The sequence below is a fragment of the Anser brachyrhynchus genome, assembly GCF_964034855.1.
Source record: "Anser brachyrhynchus genome assembly, contig: SCAFFOLD_136, whole genome shotgun sequence".
NCBI classification, from domain to species: domain Eukaryota; kingdom Metazoa; phylum Chordata; class Aves; order Anseriformes; family Anatidae; genus Anser; species Anser brachyrhynchus.
Window position 1 is genome coordinate 1 of NW_027663490.1, and position 27,417 is coordinate 27,417.

Here is a 27,417-nt window from a genome sequence, read left to right on the forward strand (position 1 = left end):
GGGTTAGGCCTAATATTAGGGCGGAAGGCCAAAATAAGAGGGTGGGAGCCCCCCCCAAAATTGAAGGGTTGAAGCCCCAAGTTAGGGGAAGGAACGTCAAAATTGTGGGGTCCCCCAAAATTGGGCGGAAGAACTTTTAATATTAGGGGGGAACCCAAAAAAGGAGGGTGGGGGACTCTACAATCGGTTGTGTCCCCCCCAAATTAGGGGAGGAACCCCCAAAATTGGGTAGGCGAACCCCCATATTGGGGGGGAAGAAGACTTAAATGGAAGTGTGAAATTCCAGAATTGAATGTGGACCCCCCCCAGACCTGGGGAGGAATCCCCAAACTTGGGGGGGACCCCCAAAATTGGGGTTAAAGCCCCAGATCCCGGGGAGCTAAGCCCCAAATTAAGGGAAGGAACCTCAAACATGTGGTGAGAACCCCAACATTGGGGGAAAGAACCTTAATATTAGGGTGGCAGGCCAAGAAAGGATGGTGGGGGCCTCCAAAATTGTGGGGGGCTTGGAACTGGGGGGAATCCCCAAAATGGAGGGGGAACCCCAAAAGTGGGGGGGGGGCGAAGCACCAAATTAGGGGAAGGAACCCCAAAATTGCGGGGAAGAACTCTGAAATGGAGAGCTGAAAACCCGAAATTGAGGGGAAACCCGCCAAAACGGCGGGAAAACCCTCCATAAACACGAAACCGGTAATGTAACAGAGCAAAAAATGGCGTCCTACGGCACGCTGCGAGGCTCAATTTTCTGGGGAGTGCTGGGAAATGTAGTTCTTGGCCACCGGGTTTCCGGGAGTCCATATTGTTTTCCCAGAGCATGCCGGGAGATGTAGTTCTCGGACACTGGGCTTCCGGGAGGCCATGTTGGTTTCCCATCTTTGCTAGACTCCGGGTGCTCTGGCTTCACAGAGAAACCCCCAAACTGAAAAATGTACCTGCTAATATATTGGGCTCTAAATGTCGCCCTGGGTTAATTGAATAACAATCCCTGGGTAAGACTGAAGTGCAGGAGGGGTTGGCTACGGTTTTAAGAGCCGGTTTGCAGAAAAGGGATTTCCCGTTAAGAAATGGCATATACTGATTGTTCTCTTCCTTGCTCTGCCAAGACCTGAAGCACATCTTGGAAGCCAGGCAGAATCCGTGGAGCCAATGGAGTTCTCAAGCTCGACTTCAGCTTCTTCCCAGCTAGAAGAAGCAAGGACACGCCGGCTGAGTTCCACAGGCAACGCGCCCGTATCTGTAGACGAGGATTTAGAGATGCTACTTTGGGAACTCTCAGACGGCATACTGGAAGCCGAGCTCGACTTGGACCCAGGGAAGGATGAGGATGACCTCCTCCTTGAGCTTTCCAAGATGATTGATGATTGAACTGCATAGTCCTATGGTATATTAAAAAAAAAAAAAAAAAAACAACTCTTCTTCTTGTTGGATACCCTGAGGTGATCCTTTTTCTAACTGAGGCTTTGCAATGAGACTTAAAGCACAGTTGGAACTGTTAGAAATTGGCAGGATCTGCACTCAGTTGTCCTAAGTTTTCCTGCTGGTCAGAGTTAAGGTCTTGTGCATGGTTCCGTAACTATAGGTGGCTACCTTTGATATCAAGAGGACAAAGCACTTGTTTCTTTTGGCACAGAAAGATGTCCATCGGCACGCTGTGGTGGCTGTGAATTGATGTAGTGATGGAGCGATGCTCTGAAGGCTTAAACGGAAAGCTTCTTCCTTCCGCCCCCCTTGGCACAGCTCGATGTTGGGCACATTGTGAAGCCTGGGTGTTCTGATTTCTCGGACAGTTGATACCCAAATCCCGGAGTTACTATGTCAACTCTTGACTTATTTGTGTATGCCATTGTTTTGACTGTAATCTTTTCAGATGATGAAGCTGTAGGGGCGGGAGGGAGCAAAATAATTATTCTAGCGTTGTGGACCAAACATGCTGCCAGGAGTGGTGGTGCTGGGGTCAGCCCACCCGGCCTTACTTTCAATTATCAGGGATGATAAAATGGTGTGAAAAGCAGCAGCTCTGCGATACGGCTACGCTACCCCCACTCCCTTCTCTTGTGCTGTACCAAAGTTCCCCCAAGCTTTGGTTGGTGCTTTTTGCTGGTGACAGTAGGACTCCAGGGCGAGTAGTCGGGACTCTCCTGCAGTAACTGGGTCAATTAAGGGTTGGTTTAAGTGCCTCCTGGTTTTTAAAATTGCTCCCCTGAGCTGCTGGCTCTGCTGCCTGCTACAGCAAATGTTCGGGTGCCATCAGCGTTGCACTTGGGCGTGGGCACTGACCCTGCGGAGGAGAGCTGAGACTCGCGTGTATTGTGTACCCTGCCGCCAGTGATCGTTTTCCCCTAGCAGATCTATTTTGAATCATTTCCCTAAATTTTAGAGGAACTTTAGGCTCTTTGTGCTATGATTTGTGAAGCTGTAGGGGCCCTCAGGCATTTGCTGCTGGCAGAGGAAAACCGCTTGTCGAATTTGTTGTAAATACTTTCTGTTTGGACAACAACGCCTGTGTGTGTGTGTGTGCGTGTGTGTGTGTGTGCGCGTGCGTGCTTTGACGACCCCCTGCGACGCCCCAGCTCCGCGAGGGAAGCTTTGAAGCGGCTCTGGGAAAACCTCTGCGGAAGAAACCGCTGCTAGTGACTTGCGGAAAAGGGACTCCACAATCAGTGAGATTGTAAAGTAGGTATGTTTATTCAGCGCTGGGCAGCACGGGAGGTCGTGGGCATGAAGATTGATGACTCTTCCTCGTCACCGCTAGTTGACCTCTTGTCTTTGCACAGACTCAGTTGCTCCTTGGCTCTTGTCCACCTGCAGGACCAGTTTCTCCCAGTTTCTTAAGATAGGCTCGCTCTCTTATTAGGAGACTGACCTTGGTAAGGGGCCCAAGGCTTCTTGCTTTAGTTAATTGGCACAATGCACCATAGTTAGCAAAGACGCTAAGTAGCATCAGAGTTTAACGCTGTCAGCGCTCTATCTCTACTTGATAAGATTCTCCTAACTCCCTCTCTCACTGGAGTCCACGCAGCCCTCCGTCCTGCCGAAGGACTTCACGGGGACTTCTGCCGGCTCCGGGTGCCCGCACACAGACAGAAATGGCTTTGAGAGAAAACAATCAGGAGGAGGAGAGCTCAGAGACTGCGGCCGGCTTCGGCCACCTTCCCCTCGCTTTCCCTCTCCGTGTTCAAACCGAGCACTGTTCTGCCGTCAACCTTCGCTGCCTCTGCCCGCGGCGCTGGGCTTTCGCGTGTGCCATTGCTCCTCTACATATTTTATCCTTCCTTTTGTAAGGAATGGTCCAGCAATTCGTGTCACTAAGGGATTTGAAGGGTTAACATCGAGGCCCGGGTCTAGGTGATAAGAGAACAAAGGGGTTTTTAGGGAAAAGTGCTGACTACTGCAGGGGATGTTGCTAGAGTTTCTGAAATCCGGCGCAGAGGCTCCCAAACGAGGAGGAAGGGGGAGCTGAAGGACAATTGAAGGACAAAAGCCTGGGAGGAAGACAACCAGCATTCAGCCCGAGCAAGCCCCGAGAGACCACCAGAGACTGGTACGCAGGCGCCCCTGGGAGGGGTTTCGGATTCCGGAAACCAATTCTAATAACCCTGCCTCTTCTCGAAGTAGTAATGAATATGTATTAGCCTGGGAGCATCAAAACCAGCCGCCTTACGTAACAGGTGTGCGTCCTGGGGGAGCAGAGACTCCTGGCGCACCCAGTGCTGCTTGCTTGCCTCTATTCGTTTAATAAATTGTAAACTTTGATTGTAATCCTATTTGGATTTATAACAGCCATTTATAACACTTTTTATATTTGTATTTTATTTAAGGCTGTCTTGCCCCCCTCCCCCCCCAGCCTCGCTGCTCGCCAATAAAGCTGGCGCAGGGGCTAAGGGATTTGAAGGGCCTGCTTGTACACCTAAGGGATTTGAGGGCCTGCTTGTACACCTTTGGGGACTGCCTCTTTTGGGGGGGGGGTGGGGGGGTGTTAGGAGCTGGTTGTATACTTTTTTAGGCATTCCTCTGAGAGGGGGTTGGGAGCTTCGTGTATACTGGGGGGGGGAGGGCCTCCCTCGAGGTGGAAGGGGGGGGGTTGGAGCGTTTCTACACTGTAGGGGCCTGCCTGTACACTTTTGGGGCCTGCCTTGGAGGGGTTGGGAACTGCTTGTACACCTTTGGGGCCTGCGTCTGCGCGGGGCGCGGCGGGGGTTGGGGGGTTGGAGCTGGTTTTAACCTTTCGGGCTTGCATCTGGAGGGGGTTGGGGCCTGCCTTTGGGGGGGTGGTTGTGAGCTGCTTGTATACTGTAGGGGCCTGCTTGTACACCTTTGGGGCCTGCGTCTGGGGGGGGGGTGGGAGCTGCTTGTACACTGTTAGGGCCTGCCTTGGGGGAGGGGTTGGGGCATGTGCCTTGGGGGCATGGGGTTGGGAGCTGCTTCTACGCTGTAGGGGTCTGGGTCTTGGGGGGTTGGGGCTGTTTGTACACCTTTGGGGCGTGCCTCTGGGGAGGATGGGGAGTTGCTTGTACACCTTTGGGGCCTGTGTCTGGGGGGGGGTTGGGGCCTGTGCCGGGGGGGTTGGGAGCTGCTTGTACGCTCTAGGGTCCTCTGGCAGGCTTTGGGGCCTCCCTTTGAGGGGGGCAGTTGGGAGCTGGTTGTACACCTTTGGGGCCTGAGTCTGGGGTGTGGGGGCTGGGGCTGAGGCCTGGGGCCTGGGGCATGCATCTGGGTGGTGGTGGTGGGGGGTCCAGTTCATGGGGGGGGTGGGTTGGGAGCTGCTTGTGGACAGTTGGGGTCTGCATCCGGGTGTGGCTGGGGCCTGCTTGTAGACTTCTGCAGCCTGTGTCTGGTGTTTGGGGGCTTTTCTGTAGTGTTTGGGGATCGCATTTTGGCTTTGGGATGTGTCTAGAGCTTCTGGGGCCTAGCTGTAGTGCTTGGGGCCTGCGTCTGGGGCTTTTCTGTAGCATTTTGGTAGCGTGTTTGTGATTTGGGGTCTGTATCCAGGGTTTTGCCTTTTTTGTAGTTTTCAGCTTTGTGTCTGTTTCTTTGTTGGTTGCCTGGGGTTTGGGGTTTGGATCATTAGTCAGTGTCATTAGCGTCGGGGGGTTGATATGAAGGGTTAGGGTTGTGGTTAGAGTTGTTAGGGTTAAAGAGAATAAGGATTTTAGGGTAAGGGGATCAAGGTTGTGGGAATAAAAATGTTTTTGCACAGAGTTACATCGTTTAGAGGGAAGGAAGGTGGTATTGATATATGCTTGCAGTGATAAGAAAGCTTAACAGACAACCTTGTAAAATGCAGACAACCAGAATCCTTAGAGCAATTGGGTGGAAATCACGGTGTAAGAAACATTACCACCTCAAAGAGGAAAACAGTCAAGAAAAAAATAAAATTGACTAGTAACAGGCCAGCAGCTGTGTATTTTCTGTGAAGCACTGGATAGATTGTGAACATGGATTACCCAGTCAATGGGGAAACTGGGGAGGGTCCTGGTCACCGAGAGGAAAAAAAAAATTATATAAACTGTGTTATGGAACTAGTAGGTGGCTTGTGGGACGCCTGCCATTGCAATCGTGAATAAAAATGCTACCTCACTGAGATACTTGCCTGAGCCTATGGTATTGGTTACAGAGTGTTTCTAATAAGGTGTTAGGGTTTTAAGGTTTCAGGGCTAAGGCACTAGGGTTGGGTTTCAGGGTTAGGGTTTCCAGGGTTTAGGGTTAGGATTTTAAGGTTGTTAGGGTTGGAGTTATAAGGGTTAGGGTTTGGGGGTTAGTGTGTTAAGGTTTTAAAGTATTTTGTGGTTTTAGTGTTGATAGGGTTTTTAGGGTTAGGGTCTTAGGGTTTTAGTTATGGTCAGGTATTTAGGGTTAGGGTTTTAAGGTCTTATTTTTTTTTTTTAAGGTTAGGGTCTCCAGCGTTAGGGCTTTGAGAATCTTTACGTTTTGGGTTAGGGTTTAGAGGGTCTTAATTTTTAGGGTTAGGGCTTTTAGGCGTAGGTCTAGTGTGGTAAATTTTATCGGGTTAGGACTGTAAGGGTTTTTAGGGTTAGGGTTTCTAGGGTTTTTTGGGGTAGGGGTTAGGGTTAGATCCGTGGGAGCCGTAGTGTTAGGGGTCAGGGTTCTTAGGGCTAAGGCCCAATATTAGGGTGGAAGGCCAAACTAAGGGGGGAGCCCCCCCCAAAATTGAAGGGTCGAAGCCCCAATTTAGGGGAAGAAACGTCAAAATTGTGGGGTCCCCCAAAATTGGGCGGAAGAGCTCTTAATATTGGGGGAAACCCAAAAAAGGAGGGTGGGGGACTCTAAAATTGGTTGTGTCCCCCCCCAAATTGGTTGTGTCCCCCCCCAAATTGGTTGTGTCCCCCTCAAAATTGGTTGTGTCCCCCCCAATTAGGGGAGGAACCCCCAAAATTGGGTGGGCGAACCCCCATATTGGGGGGGCAGAACACTTAAACGGAAGTGTGAAATTCCAGAATTGAATGTGGACCCCCCAGAACAGTCTTCAGGGGTTTAGTGTGGTAAATTTTATCGGGTTAGGGCTGTAAGGGTTTTTAGGGTTAGGGTTTCTAGGGTTTGTTGGGGTAGGGGTTAGGGTTAGATCCGTGGTTGCCATAGCGTTAGGGGTCAAGGTTCTTAGGGGTTAGGCCTAATATTAGGGCGGAAGGCCAAAATAAGAGGGTGGGAGCCCCCCCCAAAATTGAAGGGTTGAAGCCCCAAGTTAGGGGAAGGAACGTCAAAATTGTGGGGTCCCCCAAAATTGGGCGGAAGAACTTTTAATATTAGGGGGGAACCCAAAAAAGGAGGGTGGGGGACTCTACAATCGGTTGTGTCCCCCCCAAATTAGGGGAGGAACCCCCAAAATTGGGTGGGCGAACCCCCATATTGGGGGGGAAGAAGACTTAAATGGAAGTGTGAAATTCCAGAATTGAATGTGGACCCCCCCCAGACCTGGGGAGGAATCCCCAAACTTGGGGGGGACCCCCAAAATTGGGGTTAAAGCCCCAGATCCCGGGGAGCTAAGCCCCAAATTAAGGGAAGGAACCTCAAACATGTGGTGAGAACCCCAACATTGGGGGAAAGAACCTTAATATTAGGGTGGCAGGCCAAGAAAGGATGGTGGGGGCCTCCAAAATTGTGGGGGGCTTGGAATTGGGGGGAATCCCCAAAATGGAGGGTGAACCCCAAAAGGGGGGGGGGCGAAGCACCAAATTAGGGGAAGGAACCCCAAAATTGCGGGGAAGAACTCTGAAATGGAGAGCTGAAAACCCGAAATTGAGGGGAAACCCCCCAAAACGGCGGGAAAACCCTCCATAAACACGAAACCGGTAATGTAACAGAGCAAAAAATGGCGTCCTACGGCACGCTGCGAGGCTCAATTTTCTGGGGAGTGCTGGGAAATGTAGTTCTTGGCCACCGGGTTTCCGGGAGTCCATATTGTTTTCCCAGAGCATGCCGGGAGATGTAGTTCTCGGACACTGGGCTTCCGGGAGGCCATGTTGGTTTCCCATCTTTGCTAGACTCCGGGTGCTCTGGCTTCACAGAGAAACCCCCAAACTGAAAAATGTACCTGCTAATATATTGGGCTCTAAATGTAGCCCTGGGTTAATTGAATAACAATCCCTGGGTAAGACTGAAGTGCAGGAGGGGTTGGCTACGGTTTTAAGAGCCGGTTTGCAGAAAAGGGATTTCCCGTTAAGAAATGGCATATACTGATTGTTCTCTTCCTTGCTCTGCCAAGACTTGAAGCACATCTTGGAAGCCAGGCAGAATCCGTGGAGCCAATGGAGTTCTCAAGCTCGACTTCAGCTTCTTCCCAGCTAGAAGACGCAAGGACACGCCGGCTGAGTTCCACAGGCAACGCGCCCGTATCTGTAGACAAGGATTTAGAGATGCTACTTTGGGAACTCTCAGACGGCATACTGGAAGCCGAGCTCGACTTGGACCCAGGGAAGGATGAGGATGACCTCCTCCTTGAGCTTTCCAAGATGATTGATGATTGAACTGCATAGTCCTATGGTATATTGAAAAAAAAAAAAAAAAAAAAAAAAAGAAAACAACTCTTCTTCTTGTTGGATACCCCGAGGTGATCCTTTTTCTAACTGAGGCTTTGCAATGAGACTTAAAGCACAGTTGGAACTGGTAGAAATTGGCAGGATCTGCACTCAGTTGTCCTAAGTTTTCCTGCTGGTCAGAGTTAAGGTCTTGTGCATGGTTCCGTAACTATAGGTGGCTACCTTTGATATCAAGAGGACAAAGCACTTGTTTCTTTTGGCACAGAAAGATGTCCATCGGCACGCTGTGGTGGCTGTGAATTGACGTAGTGATGGAGCGATGCTCTGAAGGCTTAAACGGAAAGCTTCTTCCTTCCGCCCCCCCTTGGCACAGCTCGATGTTGGGCACATTGTGAAGCCTGGGTGTTCTGATTTCTCGGACAGTTGATACCCAAATCCCGGAGTTACTATGTCAACTCTTGACTTTTATTTGTGTATGCCATTGTTTTGACTGTAATCTTTTCAGATGATGAAGCTGTAGGGGCGGGAGGGAGCAAAATAATTATTCTAGCGTTGTGGACCAAACATGCTGCCAGGAGTGGTGGTGGTGGGGTCAGCCCACCCGGCCTTACTTTCAATTATCAGGGATGATAAAATGGTGTGAAAAGCAGCAGCTCTGCGATACGGCTACGCTACCCCCACTCCCTTCTCTTGTGCTGTACCAAAGTTCCCCCAAGCTTTGGTTGGTGCTTTTTGCTGGTGACAGTAGGACTCCAGGGCGAGTAGTCAGGACTCTCCTGCAGTAACTGGGTCAATTAAGGGTTGGTTTAAGTGCCTCCTGGTTTTTAAAATTGCTCCCCTGAGCTGCTGGCTCTGCTGCCTGCTACAGCAAATGTTCGGGTGCCATCAGCGTCGCACTTGGGCGTGGGCACTGACCCTGCGGAGGAGAGCTGAGACTCGCGTGTATTGTGTACCCTGCCGCCAGTGATCGTTTTCCCCTAGCAGATCTATTTTGAATCATTTCCCTAAATTTTAGAGGAACTTTAGGCTCTTTGTGCTATGATTTGTGAAGCTGTAGGGGCCCTCAGGCATTTGCTGCTGGCAGAGGAAAACCGCTTGTCGAATTTGTTGTAAATACTTTCTGTTTGGACAACAACGCCTGTGTGTGTGTGTGTGCGTGTGTGTGTGTGTGCGCGTGCGTGCTTTGACGACCCCCTGCGATGCCCCAGCTCCGCGAGGGAAGCTTTGAAGCGGCTCTGGGAAAACCTCTGCGGAAGAAACCGCTGCTAGTGACTTGCGGAAAAGGGACTCCACAATCAGTGAGATTGTAAAGTAGGTATGTTTATTCAGCGCTGGGCAGCACGGGAGGTCGTGGGCATGAAGATTGATGACTCTTCCTCGTCACCGCTAGTTGACCTCTTGTCTTTGCACAGACTCAGTTGCTCCTTGGCTCTTGTCCATCTGCAGGACCAGTTTCTCCCAGTTTCTTAAGACAGGCTCACTCTCTTATTAGGAGACTGACCTTGGTAAGGGGCCCAAGGCTTCTTGCTTTAGTTAATTGGCACAATGCACCATAGTTAGCAAAGACGCTAAGTAGCATCCTAGTTTAACGCTGTCAGCGCTCTATCTCTACTTGATAAGATTCTCCTAACTCCCTCTCTCACTGGAGCCCACGCAGCCCTCCGTCCTGCCGAAGGACTTCACGGGGACTTCTGCCGGCTCCGGGTGCCCGCACACAGACAGAAATGGCTTTGAGAGAAAACAATCAGGAGGAGGAGAGCTCAGAGACTGCGGCCGGCTTCGGCCACCTTCCCCTCGCTTTCCCTCTCCGTGTTCAAACCGAGCACTGTTCTGCCGTCAACCTTCGCTGCCTCTGCCCGCGGCGCTGGGCTTTCGCGTGTGCCATTGCTCCTCTACATATTTTATCCTTCCTTTTGTAAGGAATGGTCCAGCAATTCGTGTCACTAAGGGATTTGAAGGGTTAACATCGAGGCCCGGGTCTAGGTGATAAAAGAACAAAGGGGTTTTTAGGGAAAAGTGCTGACTACTGCAGGGGATGTTGCTAGAGTTTCTGAAATCCGGCGCAGAGGCTCCCAAACGAGGAGGAAGGGGGAGCTGAAGGACAATTGAAGGACAAAAGCCTGGGAGGAAGACAACCAGCATTCAGCCCGAGCAAGCCCCGAGAGACCACCAGAGACTGGTACGCAGGCGCCCCTGGGAGGGGTTTCGGATTCCGGAAACCAATTCTAATAACCCTGCCTCTTCTCGAAGTAGTAATGAATATGTATTAGCCTGGGAGCATCAAAACCAGCCGCCTTACGTAACAGGTGTGCGTCCTGGGGGAGCAGAGACTCCCGGCGCACCCAGCGCTGCTTGCTTGCCTCTATTCGTTTAATAAATTGTAAACTTTGATTGTAATCCTATTTGGATTTATAACAGCCATTTATAACACTTTTTATATTTGTATTTTATTTAAGGCTGTCTTGCCCCCCTCCCCCCCCCAGCCTCGCTGCTCGCCAATAAAGCTGGCGCAGGGGCTAAGGGATTTGAAGGGCCTGCTTGTACACCTAAGGGATTTGAGGGCCTGCTTGTACACCTTTGGGGACTGCCTCTTTTGGGGGGGGGGTGGGGGGGTGTTAGGAGCTGCTTGCATACTTTTTTAGGCATTCCTCTGAGAGGGGGTTGGGAGCTTCGTGTATACTGGGGGGGGAGGGCCTCCCTCGAGGTGGAAGGGGAGGGGTTGGAGCGTTTCTACACTGTAGGGGCCTGCCTGTACACTTTTGGGGCCTGCCTTGGAGGGGTTGGGAACTGCTTGTACACCTTTGGGGCCTGCGTCTGCGCGGGGCAGGGGGGGTTGGGGGGTTGGAGCTGTTTTTAACCTTTCGGGCTTGCATCTGGAGGGGGTTGGGGCCTGCCTTTGGGGGGGTGGTTGTGAGCTGCTTGTATACTGTAGGGGCCTGCTTGTACACCTTTGGGGCCTGCGTCTGGGGGGGGGTGGGAGCTGCTTGTACACTGTTAGGGCCTGCCTTGGGGGAGGGGTTGGGGCATGTGCCTTGTGGGCATGGGGTTGGGAGCTGCTTCTACGCTGTAGGGGTCTGGGTCTTGGGGGGTTGGGGCTGTTTGTACACCTTTGGGGCGTGCCTCTGGGGAGGATGGGGAGTTGCTTGTACACCTTTGGGGCCTGTGTCTGGGGGGGGGGGGTTGGGGCCTGTGCCGGGGGGGTTGGGAGCTGCTTGTACGCTCTAGGGTCCTCTGGCAGGCTTTGGGGCCTCCCTTTGAGGGGGGCAGTTGGGAGCTGGTTGTACACCTTTGGGGCCTGAGTCTGGGGTGTGGGGGCTGGGGCTGAGGCCTGGGGCCTGGGGCATGCATCTGGGTGGTGGTGGTGGGGGGTCCAGTTCATGGGGGGGGTGGGTTGGGAGCTGCTTGTGGACAGTTGGGGTCTGCATCCGGGTGTGGCTGGGGCCTGCTTGTAGACTTCTGCAGCCTGTGTCTGGTGTTTGGGGGCTTTTCTGTAGTGTTTGGGGATTGCATTTTGGCTTTGGGATGTGTCTAGAGCTTCTGGGGCCTAGCTGTAGTGCTTGGGGCCTGCGTCTGGGGCTTTTCTGTAGCATTTTGGTAGCGTGTTTGTGATTTGGGGTCTGTATCCAGGGTTTTGCCTTTTTTGTAGTTTTCAGCTTTGTGTCGGTTTCTTTGTTGGTTGCCTGGGGTTTGGGGTTTGGATCATTAGTCAGTGTCATTAGCGTCGGGGGGTTGATATGAAGGGTTAGGGTTGTGGTTAGAGTTGTTAGGGTTAAAGAGAATAAGGATTTTAGGGTAAGGGGATCAAGGTTGTGGGAATAAAAATGTTTTTGCACAGAGTTACATCGTTTAGAGGGAAGGAAGGTGGTATTGATATATGCTTGCAGTGATAAGAAAGCTTAACAGACAAGCTTGTAAAATGCAGACAACCAGAATCCTTAGAGCAATTGGGTGGAAATCACGGTGTAAGAAACATTACCACCTCAAAGAGGAAAACAGTCAAGAAAAAAATAAAATTGACTAGTAACAGGCCAGCAGCTGTGTATTTTCTGTGAAGCACTGGATAGATTGTGAACATGGATTACCCAGTCAATGGGGAAACTGGGGAGGGTCCTGGTCACCGAGAGGAAAAAAAAAATTATATAAACTGTGTTATGGAACTAGTAGGTGGCTTGTGGGACGCCTGCCATTGCAATCGTGAATAAAAATGCTACCTCACTGAGATACTTGCCTGAGCCTATGGTATTGGTTACAGAGTGTTTCTAATAAGGTGTTAGGGTTTTAAGGTTTCAGGGCTAAGGCACTAGGGTTGGGTTTCAGGGTTAGGGTTTCCAGGGTTTAGGGTTAGGATTTTAAGGTTGTTAGGGTTGGAGTTATAAGGGTTAGGGTTTGGGGGTTAGTGTGTTAAGGTTTTAAAGTATTTTGTGGTTTTAGTGTTGATAGGGTTTTTAGGGTTAGGGTCTTAGGGTTTTAGTTATGGTCAGGTATTTAGGGTTAGGGTTTTAAGGTCTTATTTTTTTTTTTTAAGGTTAGGGTCTCCAGCGTTAGGGCTTTGAGAATCTTTACGTTTTGGGTTAGGGTTTAGAGGGTCTTAATTTTTAGGGTTAGGGCTTTTAGGCGTAGGTCTAGTGTGGTAAATTTTATCGGGTTAGGACTGTAAGGGTTTTTAGGGTTAGGGTTTCTAGGGTTTTTTGGGGTAGGGGTTAGGGTTAGATCCGTGGGAGCCGTAGTGTTAGGGGTCAGGGTTCTTAGGGCTAAGGCCCAATATTAGGGTGGAAGGCCAAACTAAGGGGGGAGCCCCCCCCAAAATTGAAGGGTCGAAGCCCCAATTTAGGGGAAGAAACGTCAAAATTGTGGGGTCCCCCAAAATTGGGCGGAAGAGCTCTTAATATTGGGGGAAACCCAAAAAAGGAGGGTGGGGGACTCTAAAATTGGGGGGACCCCCCAAATTGGTTGTGTCCCCCCCCAAATTGGTTGTGTCCCCCTCAAAATTGGTTGTGTCCCCCCCAATTAGGGGAGGAACCCCCAAAATTGGGTGGGCGAACCCCCATATTGGGGGGGCAGAACACTTAAACGGAAGTGTGAAATTCCAAAATTGAATGTGGACCCCCCAGAACAGTCTTCAGGGGTTTAGTGTGGTAAATTTTATCGGGTTAGGGCTGTAAGGGTTTTTAGGGTTAGGGTTTCTAGGGTTTGTTGGGGTAGGGGTTAGGGTTAGATCCGTGGTTGCCATAGCGTTAGGGGTCAAGGTTCTTAGGGGTTAGGCCTAATATTAGGGCGGAAGGCCAAAATAAGAGGGTGGGAGCCCCCCCCAAAATTGAAGGGTTGAAGCCCCAAGTTAGGGGAAGGAACGTCAAAATTGTGGGGTCCCCCAAAATTGGGCGGAAGAACTTTTAATATTAGGGGGGAACCCAAAAAAGGAGGGTGGGGGACTCTACAATCGGTTGTGTCCCCCCCAAATTAGGGGAGGAACCCCCAAAATTGGGTGGGTGAACCCCCAAATTGGGGGGAAGAAGACTTAAATGGAAGTGTGAAATTCCAGAATTGAATGTGGACCCCCCCCAGACCTGGGGAGGAATCCCCAAACTTGGGGGGGACCCTCAAAATTGGAGTTAAAGCCCCAGATCCCGGGGAGCTAAGCCCCAAATTAAGGGAAGGAACCTCAAACATGTGGTGAGAACCCCAACATTGGGGGAAAGAACCTTAATATTAGGGTGGCAGGCCAAGAAAGGATGGTGGGGGCCTCCAAAATTGTGGGGGGCTTGGAATTGGGGGGAATCCCCAAAATGGAGGGTGAACCCCAAAAGGGGGGGGGGCGAAGCACCAAATTAGGGGAAGGAACCCCAAAATTGCGGGGAAGAACTCTGAAATGGAGAGCTGAAAACCCGAAATTGAGGGGAAACCCCCCAAAACGGCGGGAAAACCCTCCATAAACACGAAACCGGTAATGTAACAGAGCAAAAAATGGCGTCCTACGGCACGCTGCGAGGCTCAATTTTCTGGGGAGTGCTGGGAAATGTAGTTCTTGGCCACCGGGTTTCCGGGAGTCCATATTGTTTTCCCAGAGCATGCCGGGAGATGTAGTTCTCGGACACTGGGCTTCCGGGAGGCCATGTTGGTTTCCCATCTTTGCTAGACTCCGGGTGCTCTGGCTTCACAGAGAAACCCCCAAACTGAAAAATGTACCTGCTAATATATTGGGCTCTAAATGTAGCCCTGGGTTAATTGAATAACAATCCCTGGGTAAGACTGAAGTGCAGGAGGGGTTGGCTACGGTTTTAAGAGCCGGTTTGCAGAAAAGGGATTTCCCGTTAAGAAATGGCATATACTGATTGTTCTCTTCCTTGCTCTGCCAAGACCTGAAGCACATCTTGGAAGCCAGGCAGAATCCGTGGAGCCAATGGAGTTCTCAAGCTCGACTTCAGCTTCTTCCCAGCTAGAAGACGCAAGGACACGCCGGCTGAGTTCCACAGGCAACGCGCCCGTATCTGTAGACGAGGATTTAGAGAAGCTACTTTGGGAACTCTCAGACGGCATACTGGAAGCCGAGCTCGACTTGGACCCAGGGAAGGATGAGGATGACCTCCTCCTTGAGCTTTCCAAGAAGATTGATGATTGAACTGCATAGTCCTATGGTATATTGAAAAAAAAAAAAAAAAAAAAAAAAAAAGAAAACAACTCTTCTTCTTGTTGGATACCCTGAGGTGATCCTTTTTCTAACTGAGGCTTTGCAATGAGACTTAAAGCACAGTTGGAACTGGTAGAAATTGGCAGGATCTGCACTCAGTTGTCCTAAGTTTTCCTGCTGGTCAGAGTTAAGGTCTTGTGCATGGTTCCGTAACTATAGGTGGCTACCTTTGATATCAAGAGGACAAAGCACTTGTTTCTTTTGGCACAGAAAGATGTCCATCGGCACGCTGTGGTGGCTGTGAATTGACGTAGTGATGGAGCGATGCTCTGAAGGCTTAAACGGAAAGCTTCTTCCTTCCGCCCCCCCTTGGCACAGCTCGATGTTGGGCACATTGTGAAGCCTGGGTGTTCTGATTTCTCGGACAGTTGATACCCAAATCCCGGAGTTACTATGTCAACTCTTGACTTTTATTTGTGTATGCCATTGTTTTGACTGTAATCTTTTCAGATGATGAAGCTGTAGGGGCGGGAGGGAGCAAAATAATTATTCTAGCATTGTGGACCAAACATGCTGCCAGGAGTGGTGGTGGTGGGGTCAGCCCACCCGGCCTTACTTTCAATTATCAGGGATGATAAAATGGTGTGAAAAGCAGCAGCTCTGCGATACGGCTATGCTACCCCCACTCCCTTCTCTTGTGCTGTACCAAAGTTCCCCCAAGCTTTGGTTGGTGCTTTTTGCTGGTGACAGTAGGACTCCAGGGCGAGTAGTCGGGACTCTCCTGCAGTAACTGGGTCAATTAAGGGTTGGTTTAAGTGCCTCCTGGTTTTTAAAATTGCTCCCCTGAGCTGCTGGCTCTGCTGCCTGCTACAGCAAATGTTCGGGTGCCATCAGCGTCGCACTTGGGCGTGGGCACTGACCCTGCGGAGGAGAGCTGAGGCTCGGGTGTATTGTGTACCCTGCCGCCAGTGATCGTTTTCCCCTAGCAGATCTATTTTGAATTATTTCCCTAAATTTTAGAGGAACTTTAGGCTCTTTGTGCTATGATTTGTGAAGCTGTAGGGGCCCTCAGGCATTTGCTGCTGGCAGAGAAAAACCGCTTGTCGAATTTGTTGTAAATACTTTCTGTTTGGACAACAACGCCTGTGTGTGTGTGTGTGTGTGTGTGTGTGTGTACGTGCGTGCTTTGATGACCCCCTGCAACGCCCCAGCTCCGCGAGGGAAGCTTTGAAGCGGCTCTGGGAAAACCTCTGCGGAAGAAACTGCTGCTGGCGACTTCCGGAAAACGGACTCCACAATCAGTGAGATTGTAAAGTAGGTATGTTTATTCAGCGCTGGGCAGCACGGGAGGTCGTGGGCATGAAGATTGATGACTCTTCCTCGTCACCGCTAGTTGACCTCTTGTCTTTGCACAGACTCAGTTGCTCCTTGGCTCTTGTCCACCTGCAGGACCTGTTTCTCCCAGTTTCTTAAGATAGGCTCGCTCTCTTATTAGGAGACTGACCTTGGTAAGGGGCCCAAGGCTTCTTGCTTTAGTTAATTGGCACAATGCACCATAGTTAGCAAAGACGCTAAGTAGCATCCTAGTTTAATGCCGTCAGCGCTCTATCTCTACTTGATAAGATTCTCCTAACTCCCTCTCTCACTGGAGCCCACGCAGCCCTCCGTCCTGCCGAAGGACTTCACGGGGACTTCTGCCGGCTCCGGGTGCCCGCACACAGACAGAAATGTCTTTGAGAGAAAACAATCAGGAGGAGGAGAGCTCAGAGACTGCGGCCGGCTTCGGCCACCTTCCCCTCGCTTTCCCTCTCCGTGTTCAAACCGAGCACTGTTCTGCCGTCAACCTTCGCTGCCTCTGCCCGCGGCGCTGGGCTTTCGCGTGTGCCATTGCTCCTCTACATATTTTATCCTTCCTTTTGTAAGGAATGGTCCAGCAATTCGTGTCACTAAGGGATTTGAAGGGTTAACATCGAGGCCCGGGTCTAGGTGATAAGAGAACAAAGGGGTTTTTAGGGAAAAGTGCTGACTACTGCAGGGGATGTTGCTAGAGTTTCTGAAATCCGGCGCAGAGGCTCCCAAACGAGGAGGAAGGGGGAGATGAAGGACAATTGAAGGACAAAAGCCTGGGAGGAAGACAACCAGCATTCAGCCCGAGCAAGCCCCGAGAGACCACCAGAGACTGGTACGCAGGCGCCCCTGGGAGGGGTTTCGGATTCCGGAAACCAATTCTAATAACCCTGCCTCTTCTCGAAGTAGTAATGAATATGTATTAGCCTGGGAGCATCAAAACCAGCCGCCTTACGTAACAGGTGTGCGTCCTGGGGGAGCAGAGACTCCCGGCGCACCCAGCGCTGCTTGCTTGCCTCTATTCGTTTAATAAATTGTAAACTTTGATTGTAATCCTATTTGGATTTATAACAGCCATTTATAACACTTTTTATATTTGTATTTTATTTAAGGCTGTCTTGCCCCCCTCCCCCCCCCAGCCTCGCTGCTCACCAATAAAGCTGGCGCAGGGACTCCTGCCTGCGACCATAGAGACGCGGTCCTCCCGGCCTGCTAGAGCGGCCCCCCACGCTCCTCCAGCATCCCAGCGTCCCTTGTGCGCTCCCGCCCGGCCTCAGGGGCTTCCGGAGGCGGCCCAGCAGGGGCGGCGGGAGCAGCGAGGCGGCGGCAGCCATGGCGTACCGCGGGCAGGACCAGAAGGTGCAGACGGTGATGGTGCAGCCCATCGTAGCCTTCCTGCGGCCGGGGAGCGACGGGGGAGCGGGTGGGGGGCGGCCCGGGCCTCAGGGGTCTCGGCCCGGACCTTGAGGCCTTGTCCCGGGGCCCTGGGGCCTCGTTGCAGGGTTTGAGGCCTTGTCTTGAGGCCTTGTCCCGGGCCTGGAGCTCTTGTCCCCGTGCTGAGCCCTTCACGCAGTGCCCCAGAACCTCATCTTCCGCTACCTGCAGAGCGTGAGTAGCGCGGGGAGAGGACGGGGAGGGGATGGGGATGGGGATTTGGAGGGGGTGGGGGGAGCGGGGAGGGTCCGGGGATCTCCCTCGCTGAGTTTTCGGCTCCCACCCGTTGCTCGGGGCAGGTTTGTGGGGAATGGAGAGCTGTGCGGCGTGGTGGTGGGTACAAGGAGCTGCTGCGCAGCCCGGCGTTTCCCCCTCGTGTTAACGGGAGTGGGATCGTGCAGCCGGGCGTGCAGGAGTGTTCCCTTGTGACTGGAAACGTGTCCTTCAGCAAACGTGTAGTATTCACCCAGTCATATAAGACTCTAAAATGTCAGACTGTTAATTGAAACTGCCCCTGAGAGTTGCTCCTTGGAGTTTTTGGGAGCTCTAGCGGCTATGGTTAGCGGGTATTTCTGAACACACGAGAGAGAACAAAACTGCTCGCGGTGTTTGTGTTCCAATTTACTCTCCTCCTTCGTTCTGCAGAGCTCGAGGATCCAGGTGTGGCTGAGCAAGTGAACGTGCGGATAGAAGGCTGCATCATCGTGAGTGTCAGCACGACCCCACGTTACATCGTTAGTTTGTTTTCCCTCATTCACAATCCTATTTTTTCTTGTCAAGAAAAACTAGCCCAAGGGAAAAAAGAAATCGTGCTTCTCTAACAATTAGTCTTCGTTGTCCAGCCTGGGTCAGCACAGCTGACGATGGTTCGTGTTGTTGCTGAACTAATTGCCACTGTTGCCGATTTCTAGGGCTTTGACGAGTACGTGAATTTGGCGCTGGACGACGCAGAGGAGATTCACTCCAAGGCAAAATCAAGGAAACAGCTGGGTGTGTCGTGTGTCTGTGCAACCCGAGTGACGCGCGGTCTGAAACCTGCCCGGGTGAGCCTTCTAGGTAGCAGCACTGAGACGTACCAACCGTGTGACGAGCCTTGCTGTTGAAGTTCAGTGAGCAATTCCTGGCTACATCTCTGTCCCTGATGATTTTTGAGCTGCTGATTTTGCTGGATGAAGGAGAATCTGTCCCTGCCTGAGACCAGTTCTGGTCTTTGAAACGTGTAATACCAGGCGGCCTGCACTCTGCATGATGGGCAAAACCCTGCTCAACCACACAAAACACTTTCTGAAAACACGAGATTATTCTCAGGTTCTGGGCTCTCTCTAATCCCCTCTTTCCCTTCTCTTTGCTGCAGGCTGGATCGTGTTAAAAGGGGACAACATCACTCTTCTACAGAGCGTTTCTAAGTAGAATTTGCCATCCTTAGAACAAAGGTGGCTGCCGTGCTGCGGAGTGACTGAGTGCCAGGGGAACGCGGCCCACTGGTAGATAGGAAGTTATTTGTAACTGGGGTTGCATGCTGAGGTCAAAAGTCTTTCCTTTGTGGGAGCGAGTTGTTTGTAGCTTGAAACAATACGTGATGTATTTCACAAATAGCCATTTTTCACATTAACTGTAAATGTAAACCACAAATCTGCCTGTTTTCAGTCTCTTCCTTCTGTGAATGGAGAAGGAGGAGAAATATAGAAGCGTGGGCTTTTCCTTTTGCTGTGGATCTGATAAGTTTCGATAACGCTATGTGCTTTCTTGACCATTACATCTGCGTTATGTGGCCAGGGTGGACTCGTTCAGGGCACGGAAGCCCCACACAGTCCTTGAGCTAGCAGGGTGCTAAGGAGGGTGTTGGAGATTTTGCATACAATTGCAGCCCTTTGTTGCTGCAGTGACAGGTTCCTCAGATTCTTTCTAAACAGGGTTTAGCTTGTTGAGAATCTTTTTGGGAGTGTTTATTGTGGATCAGTCAGTAAAAGTATCTTAGTGGGCCCGTGAGGGATTTGGGGCTGTGGTGCAGTAACCCAGTGTTTACAAGTGTTACTGCTATGCATGCTTGTCCAATAACGTCTCCAGATCAGAGAGTGAGAGCGGGCAACTGGTTTGGATTAAATCTGTCACTTCTTGCTGCTTTGGACAGAGCCTGTAGATTAAACCCTTGTGCTGTTCAATAAGCTGGGGTATCAGATGTGTCGGTTGGGTTTTTATCATTTGATTTATTTTTTTTATCCGTTTGGAGATCTGTCTTTTCTATTTAAGTTTCCCCAAGAGAGCTGAGTTGCTTGATGCATCGACCAAAGAGAAGTTCCCCGGCTGACTTGGGACAGCCAGTCCCCTCGTTTTTCTGATCACAAAAAAAAAAAAAAAAAAAAAAGAAAAAGAAAAAAATCGAAGAAGAAAAATTTTGACTGTAACTGTAACTCAGAAACTAAGATTACCTAAATGGAGAGAAATGAATTTTGATGCACAGGCTGTGCTAGAAATCTGTTAATCAGCATTCAGTTTTTCAAAACTTCAATTTGTGTATCATCATCATGAAAATTAATAAATTCAAGGTGGGAGATCCTTTCCTGAAAGGGAAGGACAGAAATACGAGTCTTGCTGTGGGGCCTACCCAGCGCAGTTCTGCCATTCCGAGAAGTAATACGTCAGGAGTGTCACAGCAGACGTTCCCAGGAAGAAACCTTTGAGGGGCAGCGTGACACACTTGATTGGCTAAAGCAGCTTCAGCTGGACAGCCTGCTGCCGGGATGGGTAATTCTAAGTTGTGTTCAAGTTGCTGAGTTCCTTTCAGCATGTAGTAAAGATGTAACGTGCCGATGTCGTTTGGGAACAGGAGGCATTACGTGTCACCAGCAGTGGGCACGTAGGGAACAAAACAGTATCTTACGAGGTCCTCCACATCTGCCTTTCATTTTGTCCTTGGTTTGCCAGCTGGAGCTTTCAGGAGGTGAGGAAGGAGGCTGTCCCAGTGAATAGTTCAGGTGTTGCAGGGTATTTGTGATGCAGTGCTTGTAAAATTTACCTGCCCGCATCTCCTGTTACAGGCAGCCCCCCGTGGGCCCTGTGAGATGGGGAGCTGCTGCCCGGGGTTAGGCCCAAGGTGCCCTGTCAGGCCCAGGGCCGCCCTTCCCCTTCCCCTCGCCCTGCCCTTCCCTCCCGCTCCTCAGCCCTTGCTCAGGCCTTTTGGGCCGTCTGGCCGTCCGTCTGTCCATCCATCCGGCTGTCTGGCCGTCCATCTGGCCCTGTGTCCCTCCATCCCACCGCCCTGCCCCGTCCCTGCCGTCTCCCTAGGGAAGCAAAGAGTCCCTGGGCTGCCTTCAGGGGGGAGGTTCTGCTCAGGAAATTAAAGCTTCCCCCTTAACGGGCGCCTTGCGAGTTATTTTGAGTTCCAACCTTCTGCCTTCCTTTCGTAGCAGTGCCTCTGAGGGGTGCGCTGTAAGGTAGCCGTCATCTGGCGCGCTGCTCCTGCGTTTCCCAAAGGAACTGCCTTCGGGATCTGACTAACTCTGGATGCACGCGGTTGTCACCTTAATTTCTCCGTTAGTTTGCTGAAAACAACCCGCTTGGGTGACCTTTGTGTTTGTTTCTTCAAACTTGGATCGAGGAGGTCTCTGTTTCCTTATGTTGATGTTCACGACGAAAGTGCAGAAGGGATGCTTACTGTTGCCCGGGTCAGTCCTGTTGCCAGGATGGGAATGTTTAGCCTACCGGCCCTCTGGTGCTGTTAGGCTGCACTCGGAGTGTGAGCTCTGGGCCTTATTTGGAAAAGACTGCGTTATTTGAGTGTACAAACCCGAGATATTCTGCGGATAGGTGATTCTCAAACCACGTCAGAACCACCGCTGTGACGTGTGCTGGAGTCGGACGCGCGTTTGACTGATCAGGCGGAGCAGGTGAATTGAATTTTTTGCTGGATGGCGAGGTGTTCTGGGGGAAGAGCTAGTCTAAGGAAAACTTCCTCTTACTGCCCCTTCCCATCTCAAATGGCCACTGCCTGGGGAAATTGCTTCTTTATGACATTAACTACAACGTTACAGTGAGGATGAGGAATCATCATTACTCCCATAGTTATTTGCTGCCAGGCCGCAGCGTTGATTTCAGAGATTTAAAAAAAAAAACAACAGGAAAAAGAAAGGAAGTATGTATTCTTTCACATACTCTCTTTTCCCTGAGAGTAAATGTTGTAGCTTCAGCAGTACCCTTCCTCTGGAAACGATTCCCAGTGCCTGCTCAGACACTGGGGAGTAAAATGACAGAACAATGGAGGAGAGCCACCCGATATAAAGAAAGGAAAAAAGGGGTTATGGATGAAGGGAAAGCAACTACATAAAAAATTGGTGCTATCTAAAAATTGGTTAACGGTTTGGGACCTGCAGGTGCTGCCTACACGTGCGTGTGTTGCAGTCGTGCCTGTTGCCACTGCGCAAAATGGAGAGAGCTTCTTTGTCGAATGCAGCATGTTAAAGAATGCGCCATTGCCTGGAAGAAATGCACGGCCTTCCCTCGTGTGGGACTTCTTCCCCATTGATCTGTGGTTTACCTGAAGGTTTACCATAACCTACATAAGTTTCAAAAGCAAGCAAGCAACCAACCAAAAAACAACACCAACATTAAAGAGTGGCAAGGCAGATGCTCATCTGGGGACTCTGACTCATCGGTGACATCACCAAGCAAAGCATTGTGAGCGCTTCGGGTCGGGGCTGCTGTGGCGAGCCTCGCAGCCGGGAGGGAGAGCGGGTACGGTTCGCCTCTGGCGGGTCTGTGTCAGCCCTCTGCCCTGGTGGCTTCGTTAGCAGTGAGAGTTTGACTGCTGTGTTCCCAGCTTTCGCTTCTGCACTGACCGTGTGGCAGAGCCCGCAAGCTGCTTCCTCAGCTGGAAGAGGAAGAGGAGTGACCTCAACTGTGCCGAGGTAAAGCAGAACCGTTGAAAAGATTTGTCAAAGATGCGGCTGGTACCAGCGCAGCCGCTGCAGCTGCAGCAGGTCCTGGAGCATTGGAGAAGATAGAGAGGGGTTTCTTCGTGAAAAGAATGCTGTGAAAGTGTTTTCACGCCAGAAATTAGGAGAAGCGCCTCTGTTGTTTGGATATCCTCTATTGACCTGGCACACGGGCATTACAGCATACCTGGCACACTCTTTGTATTGTTTGTAAAAGAAAAAAAAAAAAAAAGTGTTTTAGGGCAGGCCAAAAACCTGCCTTGGCACTTCCACATCGCAGCAGTGCTTGCAGGCCGTGCATCCTGGATGCCAGGCAAGGATCTAAATCCGATGGTGCTGTTGGTAACGTGAAGTTCAGGAAGCACTTCTGGGTTTTTCTGCTCTTCCATGTGAATTTTTGCCCTGTGAAGGTGGTGTACTGAGCTCTTTTCTTACCAACAAATAGGTTTAAAAGCAGTTACAGCAAGGATGAGCTGTGCTAGCAGGAGGCTCTTCTGTGCTTTGACCATGGGAAGATGAATGGTTTACCTATGCACCGTTAAATATAGTTTGACACCTAGCACACAACACTTGCAGCCTGTGGGGTGCTTTAACAAGCAGGTAAATCAGCGGAGACTGTTTTGCAGCAAGGCTGATGCTGGGTGATTAAAAAGCCGGGTCACAACAAGGATTTATGCTGTTCTTTCTTGCTTGTCATCCGACTGTCCGCTTACACTGTTCTTAAAATAAAAAACCACCAAAACGGGGTAAGCATCTTTAATACCTTTATTATAAATGGAAGGCACAAAACAGGCCAGCAACAGAGACTGTCCAAGAGAAAGACTTTGTGCTTTATAAACAAACAAGAAATTACCCTTAGGTAGGTGTGATAATCCTTCCCTAATGCATTTTTTGGAGTGCAAAAATATTTTGTTCCCTTCTTGCTCTTCTCTCCAGGACAAAGGCAGAATAGCCAACTGGAAAGTTAGACCAGGGAGGTCAGTTTGTTCCATACTGAGAAAGACAAGCCTGTAAAACAAACTAGGCAGGTTTTCTTTGGACTAGTTATCTTCCTTCAGCAAAGGCAAAGTTTATGACACTTGTTGGCATGTATTTCCAGACCCCCAGCTACCGTGACTGTAGTGCATCTGTAATTCTTTTGTACAAAAAGAGTTCAAAATCTCGTAACGCAAAAACTTTACTAGCACCCTGGAGAAAAAAGAAATCTAAAAATCTTGCCAACTTCTATTACAGACCTGCTGAGTGCACCAGAGTTACTCATTTTTATTCAGGCTTTCAGGGGCTAGTTCAGTTGGTTTCTGTTCAGCACTTGGATCGCCATATTGGCAGATGTCAGTTTAAAAAAAAAAAAAAAGCTTTGGAGATCTTTTTTAAAATGAGACTGCTTTTTATGGCATTTAGGGCTGTGAGGTATCCTTGGTTTTTGCTTTCTTCCCATTCCTTAGACCAGATCCATTCATATCCTGAACAGTGTTCTGGGTCTGTTCAGGAAAATGGAAGGCAACAAGCAAAATGATGAGCTCCTTGGGCATTCAAAAGAGCTCAGTCTGGGAAAGATTTCAAGTCCAACTTCCATGCTAAGGAGCACCAGTAATTTTTAGAAGTAGATGCAGAGGAATCTGCATGGCACTAAGTGTGTTTCTGAAGGTGCTAAAGGTCAGAAGTGACGATTCCTCTCAATACTAAAGAAGAGAAGGAAACCTTGCACTTAACTACTGTTTTTATTCCCTTTGTCAAGCAGTCAAAACCAACAACTAATACGGGAACACAACTTTTCCCCTCTTTACTTTAGATTTGGGAAAATTCCCTGCCAAAATAATACTTCCTGGAAAATTCACTAGTGTTTGTGTGAGTAAAAGGTTCCAACCTTTTATTATTAATTTGTAAGAACTATTTCATCCGCTTTTGTCCAGAAGAGTCAGAAATAATTTGCACAGAAATGTGCAGCATTTTAATGAAAGGCTTCAGAATCACTCTAATTTGAACTTTATCTGGTCTGGTTGCAGGTTTTATGACATTTAGTGTCTTAAAAAAAAATCAAAATATCTGACTTCACATCAGAAAAAAAAAACCTGCTTGTGGCTAAATAAAATCTGTTGCAGCTCTGGTCATTGAAAAATCATTGGCTGTTAAATTGGACCTAAGTCATCTTTTCTAACCTTTCATGATCTTGCAGCAATGGATGATGATGGATATATGGATTAGGGAACAGCACGTGATGGCAAACCTGTGGTATTTGCTACAGCGCAGAAAGAAAACAAATTGCTTCCAAAAAATCAAACTAATTCAAAATTCTTGGTATCATGCAGCCATGCCACTGGCAAAGTGAGCATTGCCCTGCCTCTCAAAGCTTGCTGTATCCTTGATCTGCTGTCTTCCTGCTGTTAATTGATTGCAACTCTACGTGTCTGATCAGGGCTACGAGTTGTTCTCGATATGGATACCATACGACATATACTGTGCACGCTTGTGTGTATAGATATGTTTATCCTGTATGCATGTACATATTTGATCTGGATAGGCTGGAGCGATGGGCTGAGGTCAACTGTATGAAGATCAACAAGGCCAAGTGCCGGGTCCTGCACCTGGGGCGCAACAACCCCAAGCAGAGCTACAGGCTGGGAGATGAGTGGCTGGAAAGCTGCCTGGCCGAGAAGGACCTGGGAGTGTTGGTTGACAGTCGGCTGAATATGAGCCAGCAGTGTGCCCAGGTGGCCAAGAAGGCCAACAGCATCCTGGCCTGTATAAGAAGCAGTGTGGCCAGCAGGTCTAGGGAAGTGATTGTCCCCCTGTACTCGGCTCTGGTGAGGCCGCACCTTGAGTACTGTGTTCAGTTTTGGGCCCCTCGCTACAGGAAGGACATGGACGTGCTCGAGCGAGTCCAGAGAAGGGCGACCAAGCTGGTGAGGGGTCTGGAGAACAAGTCTTACGAGGAGCGGCTGAGGGAGCTGGGCTTGTTCAGCCTGGAGAAGAGGAGGCTCAGGGGCGACCTTATCGCTCTCTACAGTTACCTTAAAGGAGGCTGTAAAGAGGTGGGGGTTGGTCTGTTCTCCTACGTGCCTGGTGACAGGACGAGGGGGAATGGGCGAAAGTTGCGACAGGGGAGTTTTAGGTTGGATGTTAGGAAGTACTTCTTTACCGAAAGGGTTATTAAGCATTGGAACGGGCTGCCCAGGGAGGTGGTGGAGTCACCATCCCTGGAGGTCTTTAAAAGACGTTTAGATGTAGAGCTTAGCGATATGGTTTAGTGGAGTACTTAGTGTTAGGTCGGAGGTTGGACTCGATGATCTTGAGGTCTCTTCCAACCTAGAAATCCGTGATACTGTGTGATACATATGTATGCATATTTGTGTGCTGGCCCCCAGATCACTCATGGTATAAAGCATTGGCCTCGAAGGCATACTCATCAAAATATTTGGTAGATCCTCCATTTTTTTCTAGTTCCCTCAAAATGAGAGAGTTTTTACGCGCTCTCTGTGTCAAAAAGGCAAAACTTCTGATTTCCACTGTCGCTCTCGCTAACTTTCTATCACTCACTCCTCGTGTGTGTGTCTAAACACATATGTGTGTATGCGTATGCACATTTGTGTATTTCTGTGCACTGGTGTGTTTTTTGCTGTACAGGTAATAAAGACGGGGAAAGGTTTTAGTGTTTTCTTAATAGGTGAAGAAATCTTGAAGACCAGAGATTGGAACATACTGAATTTTGAATTAAAAAAAAAAAAAAAAGTCAAATTTTCTGGCTGTGGAAGATGGAGCCTCATTTTTGCAGCCACTTTGAATCACGAGTTCATCTCTAAATGCACTGGGTTTTTTTGTTTTTGTTTTGTTTTGTGGTGTTTTTTTTTTTGGTTTTTATTTTTTGAAGAGCTAACTAACCCTGGCTGTCTCCAGTCTGAGAGAGTGTTCAGATGGACTTGCTTCCTCCATTAGTTATAAGCTGTTTAAAAGCACATCCTATGTTTGAATTGTGGATGAGAGGCTCCCTTGGCAAAGTGAGGAGGCAAATTCTTCCTACCCCTTTATCATTAATTCACGGATTCAGTGTTGGTTTGGCCTCCAGGAGAAGTTAACTGGAAGTCTTTGAAGATCGATAACTTTGCTGAGGTTGTCCAGGTAGGTGAACTCGAAGACCCACAGTGACTGGAACGTGCTATTTAATGCGTCATACTGCGTTCTGTAGAAGTTACTCGTAGCCATAGTTGATCATTGCCTTGCATGTATGATCAGGTGGTTTTTGAAGAAGTGACTCCCTTTTCAGGCTTCCGGATGTGCTCCAAGGCATATTATTGAGGACGTGGAAGAGAACACTTGCTGACAAAGCTCCTGGCAGCTTTACAGAACTTTAGTTTAATATTGTGTTAGTTCCCGTAACAGCTGATTTCAAGGCATTGCTCTCCTCAAGAGACTAATTTGATGAACAGAAGAAAGCTGGAAAAATGCTTGTTACTCATTATTTTTCACTTGTTGGTACTTTGTTTAGGGTTACTTTTAAAAAGAAGATTTCACTGATCACAAGCCAGTGGAAGACTTTCAGCCCAAGCAAGGGTGAAGACAGCTCTCTCCAAGAGCAGAGGAAGTCCCTGTGGAGAGAACCCGAGCTTGTTATCAGAACTTGTCGGCATGTCTAAACAAGGAGACGATTGCTACTTCTATTTCTATTCTACCTGTACCAAGGTATGGCTGGGTTTCTTTTGCTTTGCTTTGCTTTGTTTTTTTGTTGTTTTTTTTTTTTTCATTTTTTTCAGGAAGGGGTAGAGTAGGAGGAGGAGGCACACTGGTCTTTGGTTAATGTGATAACCAGATAGATTCTGAATTCAATCGTAGCAACCTGAGGCAGTAGCATGGACGTTTTTGAGGCTGTACTATATTTTCCTTGTTGGTTTCCTTTTGGTTACAGGGAGACAACTGTTCCTTCCGCCACTGTGAAGCTGCTCTGGGGAACGAGACAGTCTGCACGCTGTGGCAGGAGGGTCGTTGTTTCAGGAATGTCTGCCGATTCAGACACATGGAAATCGATGTGAGTGCCTAAAGATGTGTTCTCAAAATAAATCAACAAAAGCATTTTTCAGTGCTGTAGGTGTGC

General features: G+C 49.6%; 2 long non-coding RNA genes across 2 annotated transcripts; one reads left to right on the forward strand and one right to left on the reverse strand.

Annotated features, from left to right (window-relative positions):
• Positions 1 to 6,234: 6,234 nt before the first annotated feature.
• LOC308187398 lies at positions 6,235 to 14,707 on the forward strand. The gene is made up of 2 exons (XR_013944659.1): positions 6,235 to 6,356; positions 13,456 to 14,707. It is a non-coding gene; the product is annotated as an uncharacterized lncRNA (long non-coding RNA).
• On the reverse strand, positions 7,992 to 25,113 carry LOC308187401. Its single transcript, XR_013944662.1, has 2 exons — positions 15,761 to 25,113; positions 7,992 to 9,114 (listed from the first exon to the last, which is right to left on the reverse strand). It is a non-coding gene; the product is annotated as an uncharacterized lncRNA (long non-coding RNA).
• Between the last annotated feature and the right edge of the window lie 2,304 nt (positions 25,114 to 27,417).